The sequence below is a fragment of the Odontesthes bonariensis genome, chromosome 19 (assembly GCF_027942865.1).
Source record: "Odontesthes bonariensis isolate fOdoBon6 chromosome 19, fOdoBon6.hap1, whole genome shotgun sequence".
Taxonomy (NCBI): domain Eukaryota; kingdom Metazoa; phylum Chordata; class Actinopteri; order Atheriniformes; family Atherinopsidae; genus Odontesthes; species Odontesthes bonariensis.
Window position 1 is genome coordinate 22,239,111 of NC_134524.1, and position 16,110 is coordinate 22,255,220.

General features: G+C 43.4%; 2 protein-coding genes across 2 annotated transcripts in view; one reads left to right on the forward strand and one right to left on the reverse strand.

Annotated features, from left to right (window-relative positions):
* rps4x (ribosomal protein S4 X-linked) overlaps nucleotides 1-16,110 on the forward strand; it is a 346,107-nt gene that overhangs the window by 151,885 nt on the left and 178,112 nt on the right. The window lies entirely within an intron of this gene.
* The window catches only part of shroom4 (shroom family member 4), an 84,405-nt gene that overhangs the window by 48,946 nt on the left and 19,349 nt on the right, over nucleotides 1-16,110 (reverse strand). The gene's annotated exons all lie outside the window — the stretch shown is intronic.

The following is a 16,110-nucleotide window of genomic DNA, read 5'->3' on the forward strand; positions in this document are numbered from 1 at the left end:
ATAAAAGCCTGCGCTTTAACCTCTCAATTGTTTTTAAACTGGATATGTAGTTATAGTTTCTTCAGAGGGAGAGAAATGAATGTTTTGCTGACAGATTCATTCAGTCAAGTTTTTCTGAAAAACCTTTCAGGTTTAAGAAAAAATAAAATCAATCAAGCAATACTCTGGCCTGGACAGCAGTCTGGATGGTCTAAATGGTCCAAAGCAGGGTTTTTTATATTCATATAATGGTGGCATTTGATTTTAAACGAAATTTCGAGATCCCAGAAGGAAAGATTCAACTACAATGCCCATATGAAGTCAAATTACAAGCTTGGAAAGCCAAGGCCCCAAAATCCAACATGGCTACCCTGAATAAAAAGTCACAAAAGCTGCAGTAATAAGCTCTTGATTAACGCTTCTGTCAGTTTGTGTCACATAAATTTATTTTTTTATATTTTCAAAAATGAGTGAAATCGTTGCTATGGTGTTTGTATGCCCAAAATACAGGGAACATGATGTGAGCCTGGTCAGTGAGATAATCTTACTGGTTTCCCCACTTGGAACTGGAATGCCAGCAACTCGGGCATGGCGTCATTCCCAGCTCCAAAATTCTGACTGTAGAGGCAAATGGAACAAGCACGTCTTCAAAAACTGGTACCGGCTTGCTCAAAAGGTCAGAAATGAAACCTCCGCCGCATCACTGGCAGTTTCAGCTGAATGGCAGTAAGTGATGTCACGAGTGACCAAGAATAGTCTAATAAAAGTAGAAAGGGGTACAGTATATGGTTGGATAAGTGGTACCAGTCGGACTATGCAAGATTTAATGTTTACTATAATTTAGTGGTGGGCATAGATTAATTTTTTTAATCTAGATTAATCTCACTGAAATCTTGAAATTAATCTAGATTAATCTAGATTAAAATGGCTCATTCAGGGGTCCGACAATCCGCGGCGTTCACGGAAACAGACGTGTAAACTTTGGTTCCTATCCAAACAATAGTCGTTTAATCCTGAGACTGTTGCAATTGCCGTGTCGAGTGCTTCAATACAATGGTGTAGTAACCCCAAGCATACCTTTCTCACTGCAATTAAGTTTTATTTCGGATTTATTTCGGATTTTATTTCGAATTTAGTTTATTTTCACAGCCGCCTCTGCTATTCCTGCTCTTCTCAGGTGTACCTAATGTAGTTTTACATAATTTGTAAAAGTGATGTATATCTTGTATAAAAAATTGTAAATAACAACATGTTTATTCGTGTTCCTGCCCTCTCTTTCCTCATGTTTTTTTCCGCGGGGGTGCTGCACAGCCGCGGGGCCTTTAAGAATTGAACATTCTAAATGTGACGTCACGAGCTACCAAAGCTACCAAAGCTACCAAAGCTACCAAAGCTACCAAAGCAAATTCTCAAGCGAAGCTTCTCCAGCGAGTCAGCGACCTCTGCTACCAGGTAGCGGAGGTCGCAACATTAGGGCAGACCAGTTTAAGTGCAGTGCGTCTCTGTTGCGCCACACGCGCAGTATCCTCCCTGCGGCCACCATATTAGGAGCGCTGTCCAACAGGGCAGATTTTGTCAACTATCCCCCACAGATAAGCGACCTCCATAAACTGCCTAGCACAGGCTTCTGCAAAGTAGCGTTCTTCTGTTTTAATCACACCTAACGGCAGACAAAGTACATCAGCCCACACCCGAGCTAAAATATCAAGGTAAAAGTCATCACAGTTTGCTTAGGCTACCTATTTTGACCCAGTTCCCAACCCAACTTTGAGAATAGATTAACGGCGATATTTTTTATATCGCCCGATAAGACTCTCAAATTATCGCAGCACGTTAACGCCGATAACGGCCCACCACTACTATAATTCCATTTAACTCAAGACAAAGTTCATTCTTCCCCTGGATTTTCCGAGCGTCAACATCTGTGTCATTAGTCATCCCTTTTACATTTCAAACCGTGCTGAATTCCACTTTTTACCCTCTATGAAGGCAGAGTAAAGCATCGGACGGGGGGGGGGGGGGGGGGGGGGGGGTTTCTAAAGGAACAAATTCCTGATTACACAGCGTGGAACGGAGCACGAACATGCCTCCGCCTCCGTCATTCACTCAATTACTTTTCTTGCTTCTGCTGTGGCAAAAATCAAAGGCCTCCATGTCATGGGCACACGGGTCCGATTTCACGGCTTCAGGATTTTACAGACGTGCAGCGGTACAAGGTGCTCGGTGGGGGGGGCAACTCGAAACATAAATCGAGATCTTTCACACGTCAGCTCGAGCCGGTTGTTCTCGTGGGCCTAATTCTGACTTCAAAAGGTTAACATTTCAATGTCCGATCCCGCTGTAACGCCACTTTACAACACGGAACGGGTCAATCACATACAGCTTTATGGCAACTGTAGGTGTTGAGGCTGGTCGGGTCGTTTAAGTGAAAGCTAATCTGTTTCTAAACCCGTTTTTTTTTTTTTTTTTTTTGTATTTTTTGGGCTTTTTTTGGATAGGACAGTGGATAGAGACAGGAAGCAGGGGGCAGAGAAAAGGGGGAACAACATGCAGCAAAGGGACTCGAACCGGGGCAAGCTGCAGCGAGGACTTTAGCCTCTTGTACATGGGGCGCCTGCTGTACCCACTACGCCACAGACCACCCCCTAAACCTGGTTTTAAATCCTTTTAGATGGACCGGGACCCAGATCAAGACCTGGAAGATGATTTAACGCCGCAGTCAAATGTCCATCGCACACCTGAAACGCCGTTATGTGTTACCAGGCTTCTCGTTGTCCAAAGAGAAAATACCATGTGACATGGCAGTGCAGTCATCAGTGTGTATTAAGCCTGAGTCTGCATTTTCTTCTTTTTCTTTTTCCCAAAACCACAGAGAACACACACACACACACACACACACACACAAAGACCACCAGACTGAGCTGAACGCATGTGACGCCGTGTTTATGTTCATTTGTTTCTAATGAGGTTTTCATTACAAAAACAAACCAGAGGCTGAAAAGGTTGGAATGTTTAACACGGCTTACAAAGAGGAACACTGTGTTCAGACACACACACACACACACACAAAGCTCCCAAACACAGCTACCATAATGTGACTTCTTCATTTCCAGCCATAAAAAGACCAATTAAATAAACGCTGCCGATGGGAGATCAGAACGCACAAACATTGCTGCTCGGTGCTTGGAAAGTTGAGGAAAAGAATGAAAAATAAAAAATAAAAAAAACACGGGACGAAAGGAAGGTGACGAGGATTTAAAAATGAGATGATGGGAAGGAAAGGGAGGGAGGGTGGGAGGCAGAGAGGCAGAGAGGGACATAGGGAGGATATGACCTCAGGGAAACAAACTGTAATTTGTCTCACACACAAAACCGCACACCTGTGGATTTTATACACTTCACTCCAACAAGCTGATATGTGGATAATAATAGAGATTACCATGAACAGTACCAGCAGATGCATGTTTCTAAGTATGGCTGATGAAGTCATTAACCAAAAGCTCATTTCCATTAGTAGCTGGTCTTGACGTCAAACCTCTGCAGACAAGAAACAGAGGGACCAAGTTTCCACAAGGCGTAACCGACATTTAAAGTTTCTGGTAGCTAAATTAGCTTGAGTGGTGAGGATTAAGGCTGTTGGATCATATTAAAACCCAGGTCATCTGACTTTACAGTTTAACTTTTTGCCCCAACTCAACGCCGAGTCTGGCATTCAAATTCGTACAAAGGCGCGACATTACAACTCCACTGAAATGGAACGTGTTTTCTCACTCTTTAACAGTATCATATGTTTGGGGTGCAACATTCACACTCCCAATACAAAAAAGTACAAGTTCCAAATGTAAGATTTTAGCAGTGCGCCAAGTGTTGTCAGTAAGTCCAACGGAATGCTAGCTGAGAGTCAAAACAAATATGATAACACATAGCAAATAGCTCCACTTCACCACAGGGCAGCTCTTTGTCCACTATGACTTTTGTCTCTTCGGTGGCAGGGCAAAGCTAAAAGACCAACAACGGGACCAACACAATCAAGAGTAGACCACAAGTTAGGTTGTTCCACATACGAGACTGACCCCAAGTGGCAGAAACGTGTTAAAACACGTAGACATCTACGCAGAAGCAGAACCATGCTGGTGCCAAAAGTAGAAGCTGTCAATAGCTGGGTTTCCATTGCTGTTTTTTATTTGCATTTAATAGATAAGAGCAAGGCGAGGTGAGTAGAAATAATATAAAACTAAATAGTTCCAGCGATGCGCAAAGAAGCCACTCACTTGAGGTGGTTTTCAAGAACATGATGCACATTAGGGGGAATGGAAACTACTCAGATGTTTCAGATAAAAATTACATGACTCACCAGCTGTTTTCAGTCCGAGCCAACAAACAATAAACTCAAGAAAACGTCCAGTGTCTTCCCAGATATGATAAAATATTGCATATATTCTAGGAGATTTAAAGTAATCTCTAAAGAGAAGACCCCCCCCCTTTCACTTTTTTGGTGTCCATCCCGATTTTTGGTTTATTTTTCCTCCTGAAGTTTGTTTCTGATTAAAAGAACCACTTCTGCATAAGTACAACCACAAGTAAAGGCTGAGTTATACTTCTTTTAACTGCCCTTGTGCTTGTGCTTGCGTCTTGCGCGTATGTTAATGGCTCGAGACGTTTATACTTCATTTTGCTTTGTCGGCGGTTGCGTGTGCTGCGTGGCGATTCACCGCCAGGACAGTAGGTGGAGTAGCGGGTTTTTTCAATGACAAGCCTACTACGATGAAAGGAAATTCACCGCCAGGAGCTCTTTATATTTACAGAGTTTATAGCTTAAGGGAAATCAGCTTTTCAGGCCGGCTGATTTCGGCTCGGGCAGGAGTGAAGTGCACTGTGTGTAAACGCTCTGCATACTATCAGATCGATCAAGTAGTAGGCGGTTTCGACCACAGCCAGTGGCTTGCGCTTGCGTCTTGCGTGAAGTTTAGAAAATTGAGGTGACACACGCAAGCACGCAAGGGGGGGCTTGCGTTGCGTCTTGCGTCTTGCGTTGCCGACTATAAACCAGGCTTTAGGTAGCCTGTACCACCAGGCATCAGTACGGCCACCTTCTGGCAACACTACGCAGACTACTTTATTCACTTCAAGCCTGGAAACAGAAATGCGCCTGATTTCCTTTTTTTTTTTTTAAGGCCTTCAAAAGGTCGCTTTAGATTTCACATCGCAAGTGAAAGGAAACCAGACTATATGAGTACTTCAATTGCAATGATGAGTGATTATTATCAGTCAGCTGTGTGAATATAAGTGTCCTTTAGCAGCCCAAATCTTAGCCTGAATCCCCACAGAAACTGGACATACTGGGCCAGGATCTGGCCATCAAAAGTGAGCTTGTGTAACACAGTCTTTTTCTTTCGTAACTGTACGAAACTTTGGGGGTACGATGCAAAAACACTGGATAATCATCTGGGGTAGATCACAATACTGTGCCCGTTTAACTGATTAGAAGAAGACCTGGTAAAAGGCCAAATAACTTCTTTTTTTTTTCTTAAAAAAAAAGCAATGATCTATGATATATTCAGTCACTACATTAGAAATTTGGTTGGGGTGGCCATGGCTCAGCTGAGTCGAGGTCTATGGTTTGATCCCCAGAGCGTCCATATGTCGAAGTGTCCTTGAGCGAGATACTGAACCACGATAAGTTAATTGGTGTGTGGTTGTAGAGAAAAAGCACAGCATATTGTACATAGAGGAAATATATCTATTTGTGATAAAAAAAAAAAAACATTGCATGAGTAGAGAAAGATGTTTGGAAAACTTAAGACAGTTATAAAGGCACTATATAAGCGAGGATGATCTTTAGTACTGTACAGTGAGTCGAAGCCTTTTTAACATGCTCAGTAACAGGTGCTCTCATTCACGTGTCAGACAGAGAGGAATAATCTGCAAAAATACCGATCGGGCAAAAAGCAGAACACCCTACAGTGTCTGCGCACATGCCAGATGAAAACAACTCGGATGCCAGTTTGTCAGTGATAATTATCTGTCATAGCATGGCTCCGTGTGATTTTTAACTGTTGGTAAAGGAGTTTTTCTTCCTTGTATGAACATAATAAGCCGTTTCTTTGTTGTTTCGGGGGGGGGGGGGTTAGGGTTCGTTTTTACTCCAGTCTGACCTACACTGCTGTACAGTGTGTGTGTTTGTGTGAGTGAGTGTGTGTGCCATGCTACTCTGGGATGTCCAGACGGGGTGAGGTCACCGCTGGGGAGACGGAGAAGAATGCCCTCTCTGTGCTGAATCACACACAGATCAGACACACCCTTTTATATTTAGATTTGAGGGGTGACTTCATCCTAGTGTGTGTGTGTGTGTGTGCTTGTGTAAAGTGCCCTAAAAGAAAAGAAAAAAAAAAGAAAAGACACAAACCAGGACTCCCCATGCTGGTCACAGGTTGTCATGTTGTCATTACTCAGCTATCACCTGTAACACACACACACACACACAAACATCACTTCAACACTAAAGGGGCTAAGTCATGTTTTTCCATGTCTTCTGGCATATTTGCAGTGTTAGAATAATGCGTAGTGATCTTAAATGTCAACCAAAGCTAAAAAAAACATTTTTTTTTTAAAAAGGAACACATTTTATTCCCTTGTCGCGAAACTGTGGCTCGGAAAACTTTTTTTTCACATCATTGGACGGAGTTCGTTTTTTTTCCTTTCCTTCGCAGTTCGAGACTGAGGCAAAAAGAAAAAAAAAGTATAGGAGTCACTATCATTCTCAGGCCCACACGCTCGGCAAGCCTCCGTGAATTTGACCAATCGGAGGACGCCTCGGCCGAATTGTCGGGGGGATGTTTCCCCGGGAGGAAGCTGCTGATTACAAACTATTAGTTAAAAAGTATGAAATGACTGGGAATGATCATGCCACGGCCACTTTAAAGAGAACAAGTTAACCTTGCTGCTTTACAACACGCAAATGTGTGTGTGGGTGGGTGTGTGTGTCAAATAGTATTTCCCATGTTATGGGGACACAGTTGGTTTACACTGTCGGGACTCGACTTTCTCGTGGGGACAAAACGCCCGCCCTTGAAAATAAACCATTACATTTTATGCTGAAGATTTGGTTTAAGGTTTCGGTAATGCTTTAGGGGCAGGAAAGTGGTGGTTATCGTTCAATGAAGGTCTGTGTGAGGCCTCTGAAGTGATGGAAATATGGTTCTGCGTTGGTCTACCACTGCAAGGCGGTGCCCGCACGTGTACTTAAACCTCACATTACGAAGAAAACGAGCAGCTCTGTAGTTTACACAGCTTTGAAAGAGAGTGTGTGTGTACATACAAGCGCCGCAAAGCACAGGAGCACACACACACACACACTGGATGTTCAATATGCTCACACTGAAAACAGTTTGGGAAAAGCTTCAACTGTGGGGGCAACAATCCTAATCTGCTTTAACACACATTTTCAAAATAGACACACAACAGCACAAAGGTTGGCAAGAAACGAAGAGAAGGAAACAATTCTCCGTCTGTTTTATGCAAAGACTTCCAGAGAGTCGAGGATTTTCTGCGGGACCCGGGAACGGATTCGCACTCCAACATCAGGAAGCCTCGGCGTCATGTGTGCGAGTGACAACGAGCTCAAAGGAGGATTTAATGGATAACTGAGCTGCACATGACACCCACTTGATAGAACACACACAAGGATGAATGGTGTGTGTGCCCCTTAAATTTGGTCCCAACATGCCGATACCATTTGTAAAATGCGCAGTCGCTTAAATGAAACAAACAAGAGGCCTTTGAAACGTGCGCTCATGAGGGAATCTGCTAAGTGTCCTGTAAACTTTACCATGAGCCGTTTTATTGTCTCATAAATCAGTTTGTGAGCTTATGTGTCACCCTGTGGGTTTCCCCCGCTAAATAAGAATGAGCGAGTAAATAACCACTCCTTAAGTAGTTTGTCCATTCCAAGGCATGCAGACGTAAATGTTGTTTAAAAAAACAAAACCCCTTTGCTGATAGTTAAACGGTCATTCTACAAGAGTTTACACTTCCGAAATAGGCAGACTGAATGCTTTTTAAAGAGGCTGTGAACGTGCAGTGACAGAATTAAAATACAAGCCGCTGTATACAGGCTGCACTCCCTATTTCTGTTTATCTCACCAAGAATATATACAGTCGTTTCTTTATTTAATTTAGCATTAAGACCCACCTCAAACAGCTCATCACGTCATGCCAAGTGTTGTTCGTTCGTACTTTGTTCGACTAGACCAAAAAGCCACGCTGGGAACAAACCCCAGTCATCGATAGGCGAGGAGATATTAATGAATTAATTATGTGCTCATATTTTCAGTCTTGCTTCATAGCTTCAGAGCTCCACCACCTGTGTCATTTTTTTTTTCCCCCTTCGGTAGGACTGAAGCACCCCACATTGAAACAATACAAGTTGTTTGGTTTGACAATCTGTTGGTTTCCTTAGCTAGGAAATTGTTTTTGAATTGGCTCTATATAAATGAATTGGATTATTTTATAAATAATAATCTGATTACAATGAATTGAATTCCAATTGGCTTGAATTGGACTTTATTATTTAAGTGCCTTGAGATGACATTTGTTGTATGTGGCACTATATAAATTAATTGAATTGAAAATTGACTTTTCATTTTAGCACAAATTTCAGAGGAACAATAGAAATCTGAATGCTAGTCTGAATAACTACAATTGACGATGAACGTAATCGTGCTGTGTGTAGGGATGCCACGAGAACCGATACTTCGGTACCACAATTCTAAAAACATTACAGTACCCGTTTTTCTATTGTAGGCTACCGTAGGTACCGGGGAAGAAATATGGAAGTAACGTGGGCACCAAACGGTGCCAACAAGCTTTTCAAACGAAAGGAGGAAACAACTCCAATTCAGCGAAGCTCCTCAAAGACAGACATCCAGGGTGAGCGAGTTTCAAGTCATGTTAACGTTCACTTTGCGGGCAAATTCACACCTATTGTTCTCCGCTGAACGACATCCCCATCGCACAGGTATGAAACCCATATCACAAGAAACTGTATATACCGAAATAATCACAGTTTTTTTAAGACAACAAAGTGTTGCTGAATAAGTTGCGAAGTCCCCGTCACTACACAATGCACCACATGTGAAAATAAACAGCGGAGCCTTCCCTTTCTGAAAGTATTCCTTGTTTCTCTGTGACAACACAATTTATCCATCAAATAACGTATCTATTAGTTGTGTTCAAAAGACGTGCGCAGATCACCTGTGCTAGAGCTAAAGCTACAGCGCACATGCGTGATAGCCACTAAGCATATATTTTTCCAAATGACTAAATCATAGAATATTCCACTATCATGGTTCTGATATTGCCTGATCCCAATTCAAATGGATCAAATGTTAATAGTGTATTCTTTGTATTCATTACTTGAAGGCTACATGCCAGTGCCACTGTTGTTTTTTGTAATGCATTCATTTTTTGTTTTTTTTACCGTGGTATCGAAATATGGTATCGAGAATCGTGGAATTTCACTGGCATTGGTATCGACTGCTAAATGTATGGTATCGTGACATCCCTAGTGTGTATGGCGCGTTTCTTTGCCCACCATGCTGGGCATCGGTCACAGCCGGTCAAGCTGGAAAAAACGTCCGCAGGCTTTCGCCAGCCGAACAAGCGTAGCATCCGTACGTATTCTGAATAAATGCTTCAATGATAAAAACTTTGTGCCGTTTTAGTTCAATTGAATGGACTGACGAGATGAGTTAAGCAGCAGTTTTTAACATCAGCAAAGAAATGAATCCCCTCGATCTTAATCGTGGAAAAGAAAACATAACTTAACTATGTCCGTTTGTCGATTTATTACTCCAAGAAGAGACTAAAATGTGTATTTATCACCAAAAGCATTTGTCAGATGGTAAAGATGGTAAAATATGTCAGGCATGTTGTTTCAAGCTGACAAATAAGCGTTACTGTCAATTAACTTCCCAAGTTATCTAAGATTCACTGTATTTTGGTTATTTTTCTTTCTTTTTTCAGCAAAAAAAGTTATATTTTTCATCATCCTTGGTTTGTCCTTTCAGCCTCTTCTTAATCAGTAGATTCCTGCCTGGGAGATGCCATTGGTAGACACTGCATTTCCTTCACTGCTCATGTCTACATGTAGTTTATAGTTTTGCTGGGCCCACACTGACATTTTGAATAAATGAACCAAAAGTTCAAAGGGTCACATGAGAGTAGGCGAGCTATTACCTGAGCACAGATAGAGTGCAACTGTGTTCAAATCAACATTACTCAGTTATCCTCAAAGGAAAAAAATATATATTTCTGTTGTACAAATTATTGTTACAGTGGAAACCGCTTATAGTGGTCACGGATATAGTAATCAAGCGCTTATATAGATCAAAAGGCTTGGGACGGAATCATTTCTATACAAATGCTGTTTAAATAATTTGTTTACAGTAATCAAAAAATCCGCTTATAATGTTCATTTTTGGCCATTTTATGAATGTAAACGTGCAAAAATAATTTTAAAACTACGTGTAGCTATTTTATTTTTTACTTCCTTGATTCCTTTCTGGACGTCTGCTTCTGCCCTATGCTTCTGCCTCTCTAGCTAACGTAACGAGTTGACACCGGGCAGCAAGCGCGCGAATCATGACTGGAAAAAGGAAGTCATGGAGGAGCATGTGTCCGAGGATGGGTGCTGGAGAGCGGATTGAATGCGCGTGTGACCGCAGGAAGCTCCAGGCTGGTTCTTGTAAGATGGGAGGCCGGTGTTCATTCGATTTCTCCTACGTGTCGAGAATTGCTACTTTGTGGTTTTGCGCGAGTTTCGTTTTCACGCCAAGTAGCACAAATCGACAGAACACCGTCACGGAGGAGCATAGACCCGAGCAGGGGTGCTGAAAGGCGGATTGAATTCAAACTTTATTTTTCAGACATGTAAGAAAAAAAATGCACCGGCGGCACAGCAGAGAATAAGTTACGTACTGTATTTGAGTTAGCCTACAGTATGTCTGCGCACTGCGCAGTAATGTAATTAAACTTGCATGATAATAAAATTCAGTAAATGCTGAAGCTATCCGTTTCATTTCATTTTTCTCATTGAAAAACGATACAAATGGCATTTAGATGATATTCTGCATAAAAAAATAAGTGAAATACTGTACTGTAATACAAATTCGGTTTTAGTAATCAACCGCTTATAGTGTTCAAATTGGCTCTGGACCAACGTGATCACTATAAGCGGTTTCCACTGTATAAACAACCGGATAGAGGTGTCAGAGTTCTCCCTGCAACCATGTCTCAGTGACAAAATAACACCACCCTCACTGTGTCCTCATCAGAGCTCCAAGCTCCGATCTTATCCGCCAGTGATCGCACATTCCCCATGACAGTCAAAGGAAGAAATTGTTTAAAATTCCATCTCCCTTTCTCTCGTTTTGTTCCTGATCCGCATCCGTCAGTGGGGTTACATGGCACTGAAAGGATCAGATAATTGGCTAATTTACAATAAGAATGAGTTATTAAGTGCATGTAGACGTTCACGCCCATGGACTCTCGTTTTTAGTTTCATGTTTTAGGTTATGTTTTTTTGTTCAGTCCATGTTTAGTTTTTAGTCATGTCTTAAGCCCTATTCGGACGGGACTAGTTTAATGGGGGGACCTGGGGTAAAGTAATAATAACCGGGAAATCTAGTCCCGTCCGAACGCGCCATGTCAGTAAAGATAGCGGAGTATGTCGGTAAACTTTGCCGAGAATTCTACCTCCTATGAAACGGTCCGGAGTATCTACCATAGGTAATACTAATCCCGTGCGAATGCGACCTTCGGTAATAAATACGGAATATGTCGTCACATCCTTTTAAAGAGAGAAACAATTATGTGTGTCTGTTTGCAAACATGGAGGTTCTGGATGAAGCGCTGCTTGCAAGCACGCATGTCCCGTCCGAATTGGTCATTTCTTCTCCCTGGCGTCGTCTGGTTATACGTCCCCCCATTGAACTAGTCCCGTCCGAATAGGGCTTTAGTTTCCCTGCACTCTGTTTATTAGTTCACTCACTTCACCTGTGTTTTTTCCCTCAGCTGCACTCACTCTCCAATCACTCTCACTCCCTATTTAGTTTCCAGTCTCCCCTCTTAGTTTGCCGGATCTTTGTTGCCATTCATGCCTACCTTGTTTGCTCTCCATGCCAAGAAACCTTGTTTGTTCCATGTTCCTCGTCCCTTCCCAAGATAAGTATTTATTTATTGCTATGCCAAGAGTTTTTGTTTGTTCTTCAGAGTTACGTTTTTTGAATCCGGCTTGCCGCGCCTTTTGTTTGCACTTTGTTTTTTGTTAATAAATCAACCTTTATTTTTTGAAAAGTCCGCATCCGTGTCCTCCCTCCTCACCCACACCTGACATAGACACCTTAATCCGACAAGAAATTTAATCAAATTAATTACTCGCGATCGGATTAAGACCCCGAGATAACTCGGTTGAAAGTCAAAATAAATGTGCTTGTAGACAGCTAAAGCACGTGGTGAATTAGACTTTGCGTTCTGTGCATGCTCAAGATTTTGTTTACTTTTTCTGGGTATTTCTTGGGCTTCCAAAAAAAATAGTTTCGCCGCAGATGTAAAATAGTGCAGGTTACCACCAAACACCTTTCCAGCAGAACAAAAATAAATAAATCTCAAAGGATGCAAAGAAAGAAAAGTCCAGGGATACTGCAGCAAGCTGCCATTAGTGCAGCGCCATTCATTTCCACTCGCACACTAGTGTGACATTCATGCCGTTAGCAATAAAAATTTAGTCACAGCGTCTCCACAAATTGACCACTAAATGTAAATAATGGCATGTAGACGTACTGAATGGGGTCTAGTGGCGCCCATCTCGTCACAGTCAGCGTGGCATATTAGGGTCCTTAATAGAGCCATAAACCTGACAGGCCACCGCATGCTTCGAGACCCCGCAGAAAGCCCCAACAATGTTCACTGCCCCCCAGGGGCGCGGACCCTGAGAGCAGGAGTAGGAGGAGGATGTGGTGGAGGCACAACAGCTTCATGCTCCTGCTATTGTTTGCACTGCCACTGTTGAGCTGCCAAACATAATGCCTGACTCTTCACACAGGAATACATTTGGAAACAGAGGTCTGCAACATGGAAATAAAACTGGAGCTGGAGGCTGCACTGCCAGTTCTTTTTCGAGCGCTGAAAGTTTCTCCCACGTTTCCTGTTTTGACAGTGTTTGAATTCACCTCCATTTCCACTGGAGGTTTTCGGTGCTGCTTTTAGCCACAAGCGTGAGTCACTCTGCGTTTGACCCACTCTCCAGTATGAGGTTGGAGGACTGTGAAATAAACGAAAAAAGTCAACTTGTGGAGAGCGGTTAAAAGTCCCATCGACCCCAGAGCCGAAGGTTCAGATGTCCTAGTTGGTTCTGTCAGCCTATTACGGCACCTGGAAGTTTATCTTTGGCACGCAGGATCGTGACGGTGAGCTATGAAAATAAAGCCGGCTTGACCCGGCTGACTGCTTCGCTTAGTGGGCAGAAAATGAAGCCAGCGAGTAAAGAGGGAGGCCGATGGCCGAGGCACGCTTCCTTTTTCGTCCCTTTTTAAGGTGAACTCTGTCAGGTTTTTCCACTTTCTGTTTTTAAACTAACTTTCAATCGGTCAACATTTGACCCGCACACGGTGTCCCTGCTGCAACTCTATCAGGTGAAAAAGTGGAGAAGGTCTACGTCAATCCTTTTGGAAAATAACTTTATCAACACTTTTTTTCTACTTATTTTCTTTGGACTTACTCTGGGAACCTATGCTGAAGGTTGAGATCTCCAGACTTGATTTCCACATGTATGAAACAAGGAACTTGTGCTACAAGGGCCCCTTTTTTCTTGAATCTGTGGCTTTATGTTGCCGATGTCTCGCATGTATGACAAATAAGCTCCTTTTTCCCCCCCTCACTCTCTTTCTCACACAACTGCACAAACAGAAACACACACCCTTCCCCAACCTCTGCCCTCCAGTCTGAGCCTTGTGAGGTTCTCCTCCCTTCCTCACACCCACGCTTGCACAAGGCCTTCTTTATCAGGGCGGGAGGAGGGGAGCTGCTGAAATGGAAAAAGAAAAAAAGCTCCCACGCTCACACCAAAAGCATCAACAGCTACATGTGTGTGTGTTTGTATGTATGCCGCCCTCAAGCTTCATTGATCGCTGGCGTTGCAACTGGGGTGTGTTGTCCTTAAACGGCCTTTCCGTGGAAACACTGAAGGGAGAAAACGAGACAATGATGCCCCAGACGGATAAGCCCGTTCCTGGATGAAGTGTCGGTGCCTCGGGCCTCGTGAGAGGCTGGAAGCCCTGGGTCACTGACACAGTTGGATCCAATTCAAAAGGACGGTGACGGAGCAGGACGCAGGACAGGAGAGGTAGGGAAGGGAAGGGAAAAAACTGCAATGGAAGAAAAGGAAATGGAGGAGAAACGAGAGGGGAAAAAAGCCCAACACTGACTCTTCGTTCACTCGTTCTTCTCAAACCTCCCGAATGTGGACTTCAAACCACAGAAACATCCTGTGAGCTCAGTCACATGAATGAAGACCAGCATGTGAATCAGCACTCAGCTGCTCGTTAAAAACAGTCTTCTCTCCCTCTCAGAACGTAACGGGAAGAAAATAACATGGACAGCGATTATAAAAGGGTGATTAAAGCAGAAAAGGTCATCGTGGAGCAGGTGGATCACCTGGAGCAGATGGAAAAAAAAAAAAAAAAAAAAAAAAAAGAGAAACACTTAAAAGCTCAGGGAAAAGAAATCGTCCCGAGCCAGAGTCAGATAACCCAGTCGGACCTCTCTCTGCAGTCAGAGGGCCCTTCTGCACCGAACCAAAGGAGTCGATATGTCAAAGAGTAAAAAACACGTAAACAAGAGAAACTTTAAAGGGATAGTTCGCCTGTTTTGACATGAAGCTGTATGACATCCCATACTTGCAATATCGTGCATGAACATTTTCTTACCCCCTGCTGCGTCCTGTGAGCCGAGTTCCGGCCTCGTTTTTCTGTTGACGCAAGTAGTCCGGCCATGACCGGCTCGAAGCGCGTAAACCGGGCTGCAAAGTGTCAGCAGAGAATGGCGGCATACGGCCACTTCTGTGGTAGAAGAATGAGTTGTCCAATTTTTGCACACTGGTAGAAGTTATTCCAATTTTAATCCCATTCATCGTTTTCTTACTTACATCTTCAACACACCAATCAAAAAAAGGGAAATGAAGACAGCTAGCACCAACAGACCAGAAGCTGTTTCAACGTGTTGAATCGGCCGACAAAGGCCAAACAGAGTTGCGTTCTTTACTTGCTGTCGCAGACTCTGGTCAGAATGGACCTAAAGCTTACAGCAGAAGGGCTGCCCAGATAAACTCTTTAGCCTCGTTTCCACTATGCAGTCCGGTACGGGTCGGTTCGGAACAGTAGGGGTCGCTTTGGGGTCAGCTTTGCGTTCCCACTGTACAAAGAGGACCCTCAGGGGTACGTGCCGAAGCGTAAATAACAAGTAACAGCAAATACAAATAACATCCATAATTTGGAACCAACTCCAAGCTTCTTCAGCTTAATATGACACCGGCTCGCGGTCCGGTTGAAACCACTCTCTGCCATTTTTGCGGCAATCAGCTGGAAAACTTTTTAGTTTTGTACAGCGCCATCGAGCTCCCGCTGCACAGCCTCCTCACCAACAACGGAGAGCAGAGCCTGGAACCGGTCCTGTGTGCTAGGTACACCAAGCAGAAGGGTTACAGAAATGGTAACAGGTTCCATGGGACCGGTACGCTTTCGTGGTAGTGGAAACACTGAAATAAGCGAACCGTTCTGAACCGACCCGTACCGGACTGCATAGTGGAAACGAGGCTTTTGTGAGGGGAACACAACACCAACATGGCTGGCATAGTATGCAGCAGTTGAGTCTTGCTTTCTGTCATGTGTCCACTTGACACAAATATAAGCAGCTCAAGCATTCCTCGCACAAAAACCTGAAGCACATCTGAACTGGTGGCTGGTGGCTTCCCCTGTTTATTTTTAATCCAGAGCAGTTTTAGAAATTATTCTAAAAGCGCTGAGGTCGCCTTCTGGTGGGTCCCCCCCTCCACCCTCGTATATTTTCATTTGCTGC